Below are 17743 nucleotides of genomic sequence, written 5' to 3' on the forward strand. Positions count from 1 at the left end.
AGGATGCTACATGGACAGCACAAACTACACAATCATATCTGGCATAAAGTGCAAAACATGCAAGTTACACTGTAATAGAAGCATGATAAATAGGATAGCGAAAAATAGTTCATGTAAGCTCAGAACATGACTACATTTTACTTCACTTGATCAATTATATAGATTTTTTCATATTGTTTGGAAGTTTGGTGATAGAACTAACAGAATTTATTCAGGAATGGACAATAAATGCCGACCCAACTGGTGAAGCCCACATTCTATGAATGAATAAATTTAAAAGGTTACATATTTGTATATCTGGGTTAAGAGCATTTACTAACTTTAAGTTTTTAAATTCAAAATGTTGAAAGTGAAGGGACCTGTGGCTGCCGCTTCCTTCTTGGTATGGTGCATTAACTTTTAATTTCAATGTTTAAAAACAAACTGTTCCTATTACAAAAGCTTAAACGTTCAAAAAAGAATTGAATGAAGTCGTTATTTTAGCATTCACTCTGAAAGTAATGTAAGTTTCACTTCTTTAATTTGTATTTTTAAGATTTGAAAGTAAAACCTAAAACAAACATTCAGATTGTTTCTATTTGATGGAAATCACAACGAAAGCCTGTGACAGGTATTTTGATGTTTGTATCCTAATGAATTCAAATATTGACACCGATATAATGAGAAAGCATTGTTGAACGTTGTACTGTCCACTAGGTCATCCATGACAAGTGCTTCAAATATTGGGAATTATTTTAGCCTAAAAATACAACAGTGTAAATGTGCCCATGAATAATCAATCTCAAACTCTTACTATGACAATATTTTATATGCTTCCCTAAATCTGCTGGAAGAATATGACCACCACTCAATCCGTTTAGAGTGAAAATATGTTGGGCCCTTTAAAGAAAGTTTCTGTTTTTTTTATGGCAAATAGTTTATTTCAGCGATTTTATGATAAAAATGTTTTGAATGTTATTGAATATATTTTTATTTAGGATTCCCAATGCAGAATATCAGTCAGTAGTGAAATCAGTGTTGATTGTGATTGCCTTGCAGTTGTCTGGAGAAAGTGAACATGAAGCACACAGCACACACTCCGCAGTTTCTAAATGGTTCTCACTGAATTCCCACATATCCGCTTAACACATTTGATACCTTCACTGAAGCACTTTGGGAGAGCACTTTAATTGGTACATTTCATGCAATTCTTTCACAGAAATGTTTTAACAAAACACTTAAGTCAAGCACTTTATGGAAGTACAAGCAAAATTTTATGGAGCACTCTAGGTAGAATACTTTAACAAAATGGTTCATTACCTGCTTCCAACTGAACTGGCCAGGTTCTGTTACAAGGAGGATTTTGTCTTTACACAGATCCCCGCTGCGAGGTTTAGTTTCTTCCTGGTGATATTTGGTCTCCAATTGACCCACTTCTTATCTATTTTATTTTCTCCAAACTTGCAGGATGTTCCATGACCCATGTAACTCATTGTGCCTCTTCACAGGACCATTCATAGGGCCAATGCCTGTTCTTTATTCTCTTTCTCTGTCTTTGAGCAGTTTAATGATGTGTTATCAACCTGACTCACGAAACTATGGCTCCAGAGTTCTCCGACTACAATCAGCAGTGAGTGTTGAAGCTTTCCAGAACACAGAATCCCTACTGTATGGAACCAGGCCCTTCGGCCCAACAGGTCCACACTGACCCTCTGAAGAGTATTCCATCCAGACCCATTTCCCCTACCCTTTACTCTACATTTACTCCTGACTAATATACCTAACCTACACATCCCTGAACGCAATGGCCAATTTAGCATGACCAATCCACCTGACCTGCACATCTTTGGACTGTGGGAGGAAACTGGAGCATCCGGAAGAAACCCACACAGATACTGGGAGAATGTGGAAACTCCAGGCTGGGATCGAACCTTGGTCCCTGGTGCTGTGAGGTAGCACTGCTAATGACTGAGCCACTGTGCCGCCCCCAAAGAGCGGCAATAGAACACCTTCCCAACTGCCATTTGGGGATGCTTGTTAAGATTAACCACGTTTCAATAAAACAATATTCCTTGTTTGTTGACCTTGAGCCGATTTGTTCATGGCTCAGACAGTAATCCGGAGATTACTTGTTTGGTTCTGCTTTATAATTTAGCCTCTAGCTACTCATATTCTCTAAGCAGAACCTCTGTCTTCTTTATACCTATATCATTGGTGCCTACAGAGATCACAATTGGATCTTTCCCCTCCCACCCAATTTCCTCTGCAGCCCCGATGAGATATTCTGAACCTGGGCACAGCAACACAGCTTTTGGGACTCTTGATCATGGCTACAAAAAAACAGTGTCTATTCCTCTGACAACATGCTCCCTGATTACAACTCCATTTCTCTTGAATGGCTCCCTGTACCACATGCTATGGTCAGTTCGCTCATCCTCCCGATAGCTCCCACTGTCATCCACATAGGGAGCCAGAATCTCAAACCTGTTAGACAAGCTCAAGGGCTAAGGTTCCTTCAACACTACCTTATGGATCCCTCTACCTGCCTCACTCATAGTCACATCTTCCTGACCCTGACCCTGACCATTAAACAAATTCGAGGTAGTTAATCAAAAGTGTATTGCACGCGGAGTCCAGGCAGCATGATGGCTCAGTGGTTAGCACTGCTGCCTCACAGCACCTGGGATCCATGTTTGATTCCACCCTCAGGTGATTGACTACTTGTGTGGAGTTCGCATATTCTCCATGTGTCTGCATGGGTTTCCTCCCACAGTCAAAAGGATGTGCAGGCTAGATGGATTAACCATGCTAAATTGTCCATAGTGTCTGGGGATTTGCAGACTACATGGATTAGCTATGATAAATGTGGGGCTATGGAGATAGACTAGATCAGGATGGACTGTTCCTCAGAGGATTGCTGTGCACTCGATGGGCTGAATGGCCCCTGAGCAGCCAGTAAGGATTCTATGACAGGTATTTCTCCCCCACCCTGATGTGTCATAGTGCTCAAAGCTCAGCCTCCAGGTCATTAACTCTGAGCTGGAATTACTCAATAAGCCAACATTCATTCCAGATGTGGTCACTATAACCACAGTGAGGTCCACCAACTCCCACATCACGCAGGTACAACACATTGCCTGGCCTGGCGTTTCTATGTTAATTTCTTAGCTCTTATTTGAATTCAATAAAAATCTGGAATTAAGATTCTAATGTTGACCATGAAACTGTTGTTTATTGTTGGAAAAAAAGACCATCTGTTTCAATGTGTCTCAAGACTCGCAGCAGTGTGATTGATTCTTACCTGCCTTCTGGATGTTTAGCAATAGGCAATAAATGCTGGCCTGGTCAATGACACCCACATGCTGTGAAATGATAAAATAAAAATGCCTGAGCCTTCTACAGCCAGGATGAGAACATCACCTTTAATTCCTCAGGAGGCTAAGGAAATTTGGCTTGTCCATAAAATCTCTTACCAATTTTTACAGGTGCACTGCAAAAAACATTCTATCGCGATGCATCTTTATATGGTCTGGCAATTGCTGTGCCCAGGACCATAAGAAACTCCAGAAAGTTGTAAACACAGCCCAGGCATTACACAATTCAACCTTCCAGCCACTCACTCCATCTATACTTCTCACTGTTTGGGAAGGTGGCCAGTGTAACCAAGGACCCTCCCACCCCAGTTATACTCTCATCCATCCTTTTCGGTTGGGCAGAAGATATTAAAGTTTAAACACACATACTAACAGATTCAAGGAAAGCTTCTTCCCCCCTGTTACTAGACTTCTGAATGGACCTCTCAAATTTTAAATTTAGTGTTGATCTTACTCTTTGTGCACCTTCTGTGCAGCTGTAATATTGCATTCTTCACTCACAAAGTAAGGCACTTTGTATAGTATGATCTGCCTGCACTGCATGCAAAACAAAGCGTTTCACTGTACCTAGGTACATGTGACAATAATAAATCAAAACAAAATGGTTGCTGCTAGCCTTTGCTACCTGTTTGAGAATGAGCAGCCCAAGGTCTATAGTTAATCCTATAAGGGTGACCAGATGATATCATCAAGATGCAGGTTTAATATGTGATACAATTCCTCCGAATTGGGTAACTTCCCTGATCCTGAATTCAGCTAATATGTGGGATGGGCTGATTTAGAGTACCCTCTTTTGTATTTGAAACATATTTCTGAAATACCAATGAGAGGACACAAATCAAATTTTACTTCATAGCATATTTTGAAGAAACTAAAACTAAGAGTAATTCTTTCAAATTTTGAGACCTCCCTGAAATGATGAAATTGGGGGGCATAACGAAAGGTCTAATCTCAAGTGAGCTGAAATGTTTTGCTTCTGTCACTGTGCATCGCTATGCTGCAAAATGTTTCATTCTGACCATTTGTCTATTTTCAGAGCACATGGTCTTATTAGTTGTTTCTTAAATTGCAGAAATGTAATTGTAGACGGAATGTGCCATCTGCACATGAAATCAGGGTCTCTTTTGAACTTCTTACTGGAAACTGCTCACTGCATGTTGACTGTATTTACCACAATCAAGCCACATACCACAAATCTTAAGATATGAAAGTGACATGTTAAAAATAAGCTGTTGCACATTTACAGTTTTGGGTTGACTTGGGGTATGAAAGTATACATTGTGTATCAATATCAAATGGCTGCTTCAGAGTGGGAGAATTATTTTGTGAATTATAGTGGGAACCAACCTGCATAAAAACATCAGATGAGCAGAAAATGTTGGAAATTAACAGGAAGTCAGTCCACATCTATGAAAAGATGTTTTGAATACATAACTATTCATTACTGTAGCATTGTATGTTGCTGCTACAGTACAGCATTGCTTACTGGGAAGAGACTATCATCTGTGTAGTGATTGTAACGGGGTCAGCCAGGTGGACCTCCCAGAATACGAGTTCACTGGTTGGATGTAGACCAGATTATGTATGAACTCTCCATAACCATTCACCAATCCAAGGGAAAACCTAAACTCTGGTACAGACGGGGCAGCCAGGGCACTTTTGATCTCCCTCACTTTATCTTTCAACAGGTGTAACTCAGTCTTTTTGACTCCATAGCCCAGGTAGGTCACTTGGGGTGCCTGGAGCACACATTTTCCCTTCTAAGGTGTATACTCGCCTGGAAGAACCATCCAAGGACTATGTCCAAGTTCTCTAAGTACTCCTTATTAGTCTTCCCTATTATTAGCATATCATCTGGCTAAATGGTGACCTCGAGTAGACCTTATAAAGTGTTTTCCACCGTCCACTGAAAAATGGCTGATGATAAGCCAAATGGAAGTCTTGTATATTGGTACAAACCCTTCTGGGTATTAATGTAGCATTCTTCTGGGAATCCTCATCTAATTGCAATTGCAGGTAAGCATTGCTCATGTCCAGCTTTGTGATGGAAACCTGCTCACCACCCCTCCCCCTCGCCAGTTTTGCATGTAAATACTCCTTGTGAGGGATTGGATGTTTATTCAGCTCCAACAAGCAGTTTACCATTTGTTTAAAATCCCCACAAAGGTGAGTTGACCCATCAGGCTTCATCAGTCAGTACAACAGGTGCTGCCATTCCACACACTGGATGGGTTTGATGATTCCTTTGCTTTTCAGCCTCCTGATTTCTGCCTCTACTTTTGCCCGTAAGGCAAAGGGCACTGAGCGAGCCTTGCAGAATCATGGAATTGTTTCTGGTCAACATGCAAGATGACTTTTTCTCTTTTCATAGGCCCCAGACCTTCCTGAAAAGCGTCCAGGTATTTAATTAGGGCTTCACCCAGGCAGCCATTTTCTAATTGAAAATGTTGAGCCAATCAAGGTGAATCTTTCTCAATCAATTTTGCCCCATCAGGCTTGGGCATGAGCCTTTGACTAAAATCACTGGTAACGGAAGCAGCTGCTTCTCATAAGAGACCAGAACCGAAGTTGTACCCTTAATCTGTAAAGCTTCCCCAGTATAGGTTCTCTGTCCAACTGAGTTCTTACGCTAACTTAAGGGTTGGGATCGAGACCAAATTTTGTTAAAGGCAGGTTCTGCAATCTCTGTTCCAGCAGTGCTGGTATCAACCTCCATTAGAACTAGGTGACCATTTAACCGGACACATTTTGATTGGTTCTGATTTGGATGTTGCGAAACAATTTAACTGCTCCAAGCCAGACGTAGATGAGCTTTTCAGGGTGTGCACTTTCCTGGATACCGGCTTATAAGTTCTCTTAGTTCAGGCCCAGTGGGACTCTTTTGCTGTCTGTAGTCTGCACATTGTCAGCAATTGCAATGCTTTCCAGACGGCATCCTGAAGAAAATGTCTACTGTTTGGCTGAGGCTTGACTTTATTTTGGAGGTTTGCTCTGGGCTGACCCAGAGTTCCTCTGTTCAGGATATGTTCTGAGTGAGGCTATGCAATTGCCTTCACTCAAGTTGTATTCCCCAAGCTCAGTTGTCCTGGAAAGGGTATCCACTCCTATCGGCATTCCCTGTAATGCATGTGGTCCACTTGCCACATTAGTCATAGTGTCTGTTAGAAGTTCTTTTGTGTTTCAGCTAGTAGAGGGTTTTGCATGCTTAACTCATTAATCCCAAATGCCAAATGGTCTCTCAGCATCTCATTAATGGTTAAACCAAAGTCACAAAGCCTCTGCCAGTCATCTTAAACCTCGTCAAACATCCCGACGCGGATTCCTTTGGTTCTTGAACTGCCGAGTAAAGCCCAAAGTATCTCAACATGAGAGGAAGTTTGGGGTTGTAATATTCCTTAACTCGGTTTTAGTATCTGGTGCCTCAGGAAATGTTGGACACCTGGTGACTGAAAAAGCTGTGGGTTCACAAGCTGTCAGGAGATTGACTCATTGCTTTTCATCTGCTCCAATGTCATTCCCCAGCGCATTCTTTCCATGTCCTGGGCCTAGTATTTCACGGCAGGATTGAACAAGTCAAGCTTCCCAAATAACAGCCTGATGCCAGAAATGCTTACCCAACCTAAAGATGTGTGAGCGAATTTCTTCAGGATTTACTTTCTCTTGTTGAGAGAGCTCCACAAAGGCTGACATCCCGTCACCAAGTCACCCTTTATTTACACATGCGTATGTCACTGGTCCGGCTTCCTCAGAACACAGCGGTTCAGGCAGCATCCAACCAGCAGCGGAATCGACGTTTCGGGCAAAAGCCCGTCATCAGAAATAAATCAGAGCTACTCTCTCTCCACCCCTACCCTCCCCTAACTTATCTCTCCACGCTTCAGGCTCACTGCCTTTATTTCTGATGAAGGGCTTTTGCCTGAAACGTCGATTTCGCTGCTCATTGGATGCTGCCTGAACTGCTTCGCTCTTCCAGCACCACTGATCCAGAATCTGGTTTCTAGCATCTGCAGTCATTGTTTTTACCTCGGCTTCCTCAGAGCCAGCTCTGAATGAGCAGAGCCTCTGATATTCCTGGTTATGTCTGTCAGCCAGGGCTCCCTGAAGGGATCAGATTAACAGCACAATCAGGGAACTCATAATCTATGAGGTCAGGATGTACCTTACTGATGAAGGGCTTATGCCCGAAACATCGATTCTGTTGTTCCTCAGATGCTGTGCTTTTCCAGCACCACACTCTTGACTTCTATCAAGTCAACTTGGCTGACCTAATTACAATCACTGCAGTCTGTGCTGTTCATTCATAACATTCAGGGTGACAACCATGGAATTACGAGTTATTAATGGAAAATCAACCAGGCCCCTGCACTATTCAATAAACCAATAACAACTTAAATTTACCAGAACTCCTATAGAATGGTGAAGAATCCCAAGGTGAAACAGAAGCATTATCAAACATGATATCGTCACATTATAGGAAGCACTGAGAAACGTAATGAAAAGATTGTTCGAATGTATAGATTTTAAAGAATATGTATGGTAGAGAAAAGGACAGAGTAGGGAGGTAGAACGTTTCAGAGAATGTAGTCCAGATTTTAGATAGATCGCTGAAGACACAGTTGCCAGCTATAGAGTGTAGATTAAAAATTGGGAATGAGCAAGAAGCTGGAACAGGAGATTTGTATGAATCTTGGTTGGAGGCTTTGTAGTGCAGTGATACAGTGTTCTTACCTCTGAGTACAATTCAATTGAAATCCAAGGAATTGATAGCTCAGGATAGTGCGCTCATAACGTGGCCAAGCAGGTTAAGAATCTACACACCTATCCTATACTGCCAATGGCATGTAGTAAAAGCAAGAGAGATTTCTGGTCAGTAATGTAGAACAAAATAAATTTGAGCCGTTTTCATTTCTAAACATTTGGAAATCAACTTGCAAGCGAAAGTGCACATTGCCACAGTAACTTGGAATTCATGGGTGATATCACACCCCCACAGAGAATTGTTGGACTGGAGAAAGTTACAGAGAGAGGTAGAGAAGAGGTTATGCAAGGCCCATGACAGATGTATGCACCTGTGTATGTGCAAACAATGCTGAAGACTCTGATAGGTGTTCTACGAGAGCTATTGAAAGGAATGCATTACAGTGAAGCCACGCTTGACAAAGGCAATACCTTCAGGAAGTTAATTGTTGCAGACAAATTGATGAAGGAAAGAATATTATGATTGCTAAGGTTTAGTTTGTTAGTGCTGGCAATATCACACTTTATTTTTGGACTCACTATTAGATTCCTTGATGTGCTCAGGTTACAACAGGATCTTGATCAGATGGGCCAATGGGCTGAGAAGTGGCAGATGGGGTTTAATTCAGATAAGTGTGAGATGCTGCATTTTGGGAAAGTAAATCTTAGCAGGACTTATACACTTAATGGTAAGGTCCTAGGGAGTGTTGCTGAACAAAGAGACCTTGGAGTGCAGGTTCATAGTTCCTTGAAAGTGGAGTTGCAGGCAGATAGGATAGTGAAGAAGGTGTTTGGTGTGCTTTCCTTTATTGGTCAGAGTATTGAGTACAGGAGTTGGGAGGTCATGTTGCAGCTGTAAAGGTCATAGCTTAGGCCACTGTTGAATATTGCATGCAATTCTGGTCTCCTTCCTATCAGAAAGATGTTGTGAAACTAGAAAAGGTTCAGAAAAGATTTACAAGGATGTTGTCTGGATTGGAGCATTTGAGCTATGAGGAAATGCTGAACAGGCTGGGACTGTTTTCCCTGGAGTGTCGGAGGCTGAGGAGTGACCTTATAGAGGTTTACAAAATTATGAGGGGCATGGATAGGATAAATAGACAAAGTCTTTTCTCTGGGGTGGGAGAGTCCAGAACTTTGGGGCGGCACAGTGGTTAGCACTGCTGCCTCACAGCGCCAGAGACCCGGGTTCAATTCCCACCTGGGGCAACTGTCTGTATGGAGTTTGCACAGTCTCCCTGAGTCTGCGTGGATTTCCTCCGGATGCTCTGGTTTCCTCCCACAGTCCAAAGATGTGCAGGTTCGGTGAATTGGCCACGTTAAGTTGCCCGTAGTGTTAGATGAAGGGGTAGATGTAGGGGAATGGGTCTGGGTGGGTTGCTCTTCGGAGGGTTGGTGTGGACGTATTGAGCCGAAGGACCTTTTCCATAATGTAAGTAATCTAATCTAATCTAACTAGAGGGCATAGGATTAGGGTGAGAGGGAAAAGATATAAAAGAGGCCTAAGGGGCAATGTTTTCACACAGAGGATGGTATGTGTATGGAATGAGCTGCCAGAGGAAGTGGTGGAGGCTGGTATGATTGCAACATTGACAAGGCATTTGGATGGCTATATGAATAGGAAGGGTTTGAAGGAATATGGGCTGGGTGCTGGCATGTGGGACTAGATTGGGTTGGGCTATCTGGTCAGCATGGATGGGTTGGACTGAAGGGTCTGTTTCCATGCTGTACATCCCTATGACAAGCTTTCAATGCCCAAGTATAAATTATGTTTCATCGTACTGAATAATGAGAATACTTATCTCTTCATCTAACTGTGAGAAAGAGAGACACTGAGTTGAATTTTTGTTTTGGGTGTCCGTGCTAGAATTTGATGAGAGAGTGATGCCGTGGTGGGGGATGGTGGAGGGGGCCGGGGGTTTAACTGCTGCAGAGTGCAGATCTCAGTGCCAGCAGTGGCTCAATGCTGCATGTGGCAGGGCATGAGGAATGGAAGAAGCCAACAAGAAAAGGACAACTTTCATACGGAAGTCTCAGGCTGGATCAATGTTTCCTCAGTTGAAAACCTGTTGTCTCCATCCATATAGAGTCTGAGAAAGTTTCAGAGATGACTTCACAATTCTGGGCCAGCTGTCTCCTTCTCAATCTTAACTCCCAGCAGTGGAATCAGCCCCTAGCCTTTATATGCAGGGCTGTAAAATGATTTGTTCCCCTTCATTTCTTGGTCCATTTCTGATTCTTCAGAACCTTCAGAGTCAGTGTTATCTCGTTATTGGTTTGTTGTAATTTTGGATGTCAGAACAATATATAAATGACACTAGTTTCTAACTGTGCAACAGATTTATATACAAGAATTTTAAAATATCTCTGCATTTACAAAATGTCTACACCTGGCCTTTCTAAATGTGCTTCTGGCAGCTGCTGTCAGTCTGTTTCTTTACGTTCTGTATCCACACAAAGCCTTAACTAATTGATCACAGTGAGCACAGGTCAGTTACCAGACTTTCATAATCAAACACAAAACAATTGAACTGTACGAGGCATCATGAACCTGCCTCTGCAACACATATACAGGGCAAGTTACAATCTCTGCGATGGAGCTGTGATTGGACAAACAGCTGATCCGTGGAGTATATAAGCAAATAAATTATGCTAAACCTTTATAAATCAATGCTTAACCCCAAACTGGGATATTATAATCAATTCTGAGTTTTAGGAAAGATGTCAAAGCTGTGAATAGGATGTTGGGAACACTAACCAGGATAGAAACATAGAAAATAAGAGTAGGAGTAGGCAATTTGGCCCACCATTCAATATGAGCATTACATCATCCAACCCAGTATCCTGTCCCTACTTTCTCTCTATACCCTTTGATCCCTTTAGCCCGCAGAACTATTTCTAACTTCTTTTTGATCATTTTCAATGTTTTGACCTCAATTGCTTTCCATGGCAGAGAATTCCTCGAGCTTACCAATCTCTGGGTAAAGAAATTTCTCCTCATCTTAGTCCTAAATGGCTTACCCCATATCCTTATTCTGTGAACCCTGGTTCTGGATTCCCCGATCATTGGGAGCATCCTTCTTGCATGTCCTCTGTTGAGTCCTGTTAGAATTTTTAATGTTTCAATTAGACCTCCACTCATTCTTCTAAACTCCAGTGAATATAGTCCTAACCCAAACCACTCTCTTCATATGTCAGTGCAGCCTTCCCAGAAATCAGTCTGGTAAACATTTGTTACACTCCATCCATTGTAAGATCAGCCTTCCTTAGATAATGGAGACTGAAACTGCACACAATGTTCTAGGTGTTGTTTTACCAATGCTCTGTGCAGTTGCAGCAAGACATTTTGTTTTCGTAGTTGAATTCTCCAGGTAGGAAAGCCAACATACCACTTGCCTCCTTCACTGCCTGCTGCACTCGCTTACTTTCCAGTTGTATCCTTGAAAGATTCTAGTAAAGCTATCACACATGAATTCCCAGGATGTTACCTGAAATGGAAATTTTCATTTACTTGGAGAAACTCGAGAAATGGAGCTGGTTCATTTTAGAGAAGAGAAGGAAAAGGGAGGATTTGACATTGTGGTTCAAAATCAAGAATTGTTTTGAGAGAACAAAGAAGGAGAATCTGTTTGCGTGGCATATGGAAGTAGATGTAATAGTAACGATTAAAAAATGACTTGGATAAGCATTTGAAGGTGAAAACAATTGCAAGGCTATGAAGAACGATTCTGAGAGTGGAAGTAATTAGATAGCTCTTCTAAAAAGCTGGCACACTGGAACATAAATAATCTACACATTTCCGGTACAACAGTGATGATTGAAAATGCATTTTTATTGCAATCATAATGAATATAACAGATTAAAGGTCAGATATACTTCCCTGGTATCACACCCACTAAGATTATGTAAATTAATGGCAAGAATTTTCAAGATAAATTTCCTATGGTGTTAATGGCACAGCTGTTCAGTTGCAGGTCCAGATTTTCATTTATTTGGTCACTGTATAATATAGTCATTTGGATTCCAGTAGGTTAGCAAAGTTGAGGTTCTAGTTTTTGCAAAATGGATTTTTCCTGCTGTGAAGTAGTTGACCATTCTGACATTTGTAATTCTACGCTCTACAGATCACAGGATATTCTCAAATCTTTACATGCTGCAATCTATTTATACTTTCTTCAATCCCTGCCATTCGGTTTCAATTGCTTGTCCTCTGGCATTTTCTACAGTGAAACTCGATTCTATATTCCTCTAATGCTTTTTAAATAAAATTATCTAATTATTTTCCTCAAACTTTGGCCAACAAAATGTGCCCTTTCCATCACTTCAGAGTCTTTATCTAATCTTCTTGCAGTGTTCAGGCCTTCAACAATATGCTGATCATCCTCAGCTAAGACACCAGGGCTATCATTGACATTGTCTACTCTCTTCAAACAGCAGGATCCAGTGGGATGTCTTCCTTCAATAAACCATCAACACCAGTGGCAAGTTCTTCCTCACTTTTCAGAAAGTTCAAGCATGTTTTCCTGTGGCTGGTTACTTTCATCCTTGGTGTAATCTCTCTGTCAATTTATCCAGCCTCTCCCCACATGCCCTTGAAGAGGGAGAGATCAATATGTATGTACCATGGGCCCTGGGGAGCATTAAGTCATTTAAAATTGACATGTTTAGTTTGATATTTTGACTTTCACCCTAATGTCACTTAATAGCTGTTTATATTAAGTTGGTTTGATCTGTTCATTTTAGAAAGGTAGAACGTCGGCCTAAAGGACAATGTAATTTATGGTGTGATCTGCCTGTAAGGCACACAAAACCATACCTTTTACTGTATCTCATGTGACAATAAATCAACTCAGAACAGATTGAATCGGGAGCAGGCTCAAGGGATCAAATAGCCTACTCCTGCACCTATTTATATATTTCTATGTAACTTATTAAAGCAAATACATGTTGGCCTGGATACAAAAATGGAAGACATTTCAATCCCCTGTCATCCACAACCACTCTTCTAAACAACCCCTCTAAGTGGCTATGAAGACTGAATTGTTCTATGAACAGGAGCAGCAGGTCATAACTGAGGCCAGAAAAGATGTAACAAAGGCGCACCAACTAGAATGAGGTTTGATTTGAAGACTTCATTGCAGGGTCTGAAAACAGAAAGTTTTGTTTTTCTGCGAAGGTACATCAAGGCCAATATTCTAAGGCCAACTGTAGCAGGCTCCAGGTAGCAAACTTTGGAGGCTAGCATTCCAACATCAACTTGACCCTCACCCAAACTGACTCGACGGCCCATAATTCCTGGAGGTATGATCAGTTGTACCAGCTCAATGCATTCAGGGAGTCCCTTCTCGATATTTAGCATCAAGCAGCTGTGACCAACTGAAAAATGATAATGCGTGCTCAGATTGTGTATCCAGCTTGAAGTGCCAATTTGTTCCTACCTACATCAGCAGCAACTTTGATGGGAATGGTCTCTCAGTGCTGCACAGCATCCTTAATTGTGCTGTGGACATATATGCTGGCAACAGATTGGCCACCTCATCTGCATCACCTGTGTAATGCTAACATGTTACATGCTGAGAGATAGATACAGTCTCATTGTCAGAGAGTAGGGCTTGTAGCAAAACTTCAGCCCTTGCTATCTGCCTTTACACTTGCGGAGATGAAAAATGACTGATGATGGTAAGTTGGAACTGGAGATTCAATTTCTTTATCATCTAAACCACTTAAGTTTACAAATGGAAAAATACTAGCTCTGGAATTTCTAGGCTATTGTGCCACCTTCTTTATCTCTCTGCCTGAAAGCAATTGAGATGCTTATATTTTATAAGAACTGAAAGAACTGTGGATGCTGTAAATCAGAAACAAAAACAAAAATTGCTAGAAAAGCTCAGGAGGTCTGGCAGCATCTATAAAGAGAAATCTGAGATAACGTTTTGGGTCCGGTGACCCTTCCTCAGAACTGAGGAAGTATCACCAGACATGAAACGTTAACTCTGATTTCTCTTCACAGGTGCTGCCAGACCTGCTGAACTTTTCTAGCAATTTCTGTTTCTGTTGTTTAATTTTATGTTTATTATGTAATACAAAAAGTAGCCACCAAACAATTTGAGTCTTTTTGCTTCAAAGTTTGCTTTAAAAATTATTTTTTCCATCTAAATCTACCCATTGTTCTTTATTATTTCGATAATTAAATACTTTCAATCATTATCAGATTAAACCCTTTTCCTTTGGCCTCTTTTGGAGACACCATTATTCATATCTTCTTTTGTCGTGTGGGTTTTTTTCTATTTATCCACAATCACATTTCTCTATTCATTTGCTCCATGACAATAAGTTTTTTCCAGCTCTGGTAAGTGACTATTCAATTTTATTTTGATTAGCTATGTAGTTTGTCATCATCAAATGTTGTAACACCGTTAGAAGTTCCCTTTTCTATATGTATAGGATGCTTAATCAGCAAGATAAGGAAAAAAATACCAGATTGAAAATGTTCTCTTGTTTACATTTGTAACTGTGAAGCAGTTAAAGTACACGTTATATGTCAAAGAAATGAAGACACTTGCAGAATCATTCTCTGGCTGTTCACATTTGATAAGCGTACTGCCTACGATTTTGGGACTATGATATTCAGCCCTGCATGATGAAATTATAGTTTCTCTGCTAAATATTCATAATGAATTTGAGTAGTCTTGTACTATTGTCTCATGAACAGGAAGCTATAACGTAAACATCTACCCTAATTGATATTAAATTAACAATATCAGTTAGATATTCTATAAAGCGAGGGATGTCAGATTGTTGCAACAATGGTTTTCTTTGCATTTGGCACCAGAAAATATTTTGGGGCAGACTGAGGAATTTCATAATTGATCCCAAAATAAATTGCGACCTTACCCAACTTTAACAAGCTGAACCTTGGAAGCCACACATCCTCTTTGTTAACCACTTTTTCTGCAGTTATATCTTTTCCAGAACACATTGCTTCATTGCTGAGCATGCATCTACTGCCATTGAGCTCCTGCTGACTGTTTTAGCAATACATTTCAAAAATGTATTGGCTTTTGTGGACTTTACTAATTTGGTCAACTTTTGTTGTTCATCCCTGGTTGTCTATGAAAAGGTGGTGGTGAGTTGCTTTCTTGAACTGCTGCAGTCTGTTTGGTGTAGGTACACCTACAATGCTGTTAGGGAGGGAGTTCCAGGAACATTGACCCAGTGACACTGAAGGCGCAGCGATATATTTCCAAGTCAGAATGCCAAGTGGCTTGGAGGGGATGTGCAGATGGTAGTGTTCATAAGTATCTACTCCCCTTGTCCTTCTTGGTGATAGTGGTCATGGTTTGGAAGGTACAATCTAAAGAGCTTTGGTGAATTTTTGTAGTTCATGTTGTAGATGGTGCACACTGTTGCCACTCTGTGTGGGTGTTAGAGAGAGTGAATTTTGGGGATGAAAGTGCCAACAAGTGCGCTGATTAGTCCTGGATGGTGTAAGCATTTTGCGAGTTGTGAGAATTGCACACTCATTCAGGCAAGTGGAGAGTATGCCATCATTCTCCTGACTTTTGCATTATGGATCTTGGACAGGCTTTAGGGAGTCAGGTCAAGTTTTTGTAACTACAGATTCAATACGGCCAGTTCAGTTTGTGGTCAATAGTAACCCCAAGCTGGTAGTGATGGATTTTATGATAGTAATATCATTGAGTGTCAAAGGCGGAGGCTTTAACAGTGATGCTCATACGCTCACATGCTCATGTACATATCTATAGTGGGCATTTCTACAACATCCTACAGTCAAGATCAGAATGGTCCTGGAAGAGGACAGGCAGCATCCGAGGAGCAGGAAAATCGATGTTGTGGGAAGGAGCCCTTTATTATTTTTGCCTATAACATTCTACAGTCCATCAACTCACCAACATATCCATGCTTGTCCAATTCAAACCTCTTGTTCATCCCTGATTTCTATTGCTCTACTGTTTGCAAAAGTGTTTTCCAGTGGCTAGGAGCTTCCATCTTTCTCCCTTCTGTAAGATGCTTGTTAAAAACTATCTCTTTCACTAATCCCTTGTTCGCATATCCTAATATAGCTGGTATGTACCTGCAACCGCTTGTGAAACAACATGGGGCGATTTTTACTATTCTAAAGGAGCTGTGCAAATTCAAATTATTAATATTGTACTGAATCAGGTGCTGGAACTTAGTTGATACTGAATTTAAAACCTGGGTGAACTAAGTATAATTAACACCACCTTCTCAAGAGAAATAGGGATAGCCAACAAATACCAGCCTTGCTACTAGCAGGCACTCAGAATGAAAAAGAAATTTCAACGTCAAAATGATTGAAAAGATGGGTGGCGACTAAAATTGAAATTCCCGTGAATACAATATTTCTGACATTGAGGGTCAAGGTACACGCTCCAACAGAGTTGAAGTAGCTTTCCTGCGTTGGCTAGCTGCACAGCCTGGGATTGGAGACTTTTTTGATGCCAATTCAGAATAACTATTCAATATAAATTATTGTTTTAGAAGTTTGACATTTCAAAATGCTTCACTCTTAGGCGATTTACAGAATGTGATAACATGTTGATGTGTCATTCATTACTTAAATACGTGACCCAGCAGGATTGAAATGACTGTCATTGATTTTATCGTACAAATATTGACTGTATTCACACCAAATGTTTCTCTCCACCTACTGTATTTCTACTTTCTACAAGCATAGATTGGAAGATACTGAACCACCCCCACAGTATGTATTACAGGACCATTGTCATTTATGTTATCTGATTATAAAGTGCAGTGCAGCCAAAGTGACTGAGGAAGGATCTGTGTTTTAACAGGGTGAACACACTCGGCTGATTGGGGAAGCCTTTGCAACTCCCTAAGGCCATATACCTTGGCCACCAGCTAATCTGACAGGATCGTGTGGAACAGCCTCATACTTGTTTTGTTTTAGGCACTAGCAGTAAATCTGCTGGTGCTCAATCAGCAATCTCAAGACAGCTTGAGGATAATGGGTCAGAAAAATGGCGGCAGTACCTGAAGGGTGGCTGGAAGTGATGATAAGAGAACTAAGATATTTTCCCTTTTGTTTTGTTTGTAGTTTGAGAAACCTTCTAGTTGACTAAATAGGTGACAAAAGTGGAACTAGTACCTATCCTTTTACATTCTAACCTCTCCATTCTGCTGTCTTAGCCATTTTGAAAATTGAAAAAAATACAATTGCGTTCCTGGAACCTAAAGTGTTACTTACCAAAGATGCGTTGGCTGTTGAAAATTAATATTTGCATTTTCCTGTCCAAAACAGCAGCAGCTTGATGTAATGTCTGGTGGAATATTTCAGAAGTGCTAAAGAAGGTTGCAGAGTTGATGGAACAGCTTCCGACTACATCTCCCAGCCATGCCTTCCGAGAAATTGACTGAGAGCAGGCAGTAAATATTAGAAAAAGAAAACATATTCAATCTCATTTAGATTCAGCAATCTTTTCACGAACATCAAGGAGAAATTTACATTTGTACACTTTTGAGCTTTGACATCCAGAATTAGTAATAGCTTTGTCTGTCAGATGAAATGCTGATTTTGTGGTGGAAAAGATTAGGTTAGATTACTTACAGTGTGGAAACAGGCCCTTCGGCCCAACAAGTCCACACCGACC

General features: G+C 40.9%; 1 protein-coding gene across 1 annotated transcript in view; it reads right to left on the reverse strand.

Moving 5' to 3' along the window:
• Nucleotides 1-17476, reverse strand: part of LOC132820235 (interleukin-8-like) — a 33621-nt gene extending 16145 nt beyond the window's left edge. The window contains exon 1 of the mRNA XM_060832238.1: nt 17341-17476. The gene's annotated coding sequence lies outside the window, so the exon portion shown is untranslated. The remainder of the gene's footprint in view (nt 1-17340) is intronic.
• Nucleotides 17477-17743: the final 267 nt, after the last annotated feature.

This window comes from Hemiscyllium ocellatum, chromosome 1, assembly GCF_020745735.1.
Source record: "Hemiscyllium ocellatum isolate sHemOce1 chromosome 1, sHemOce1.pat.X.cur, whole genome shotgun sequence".
Lineage (NCBI taxonomy): Eukaryota > Metazoa > Chordata > Chondrichthyes > Orectolobiformes > Hemiscylliidae > Hemiscyllium > Hemiscyllium ocellatum.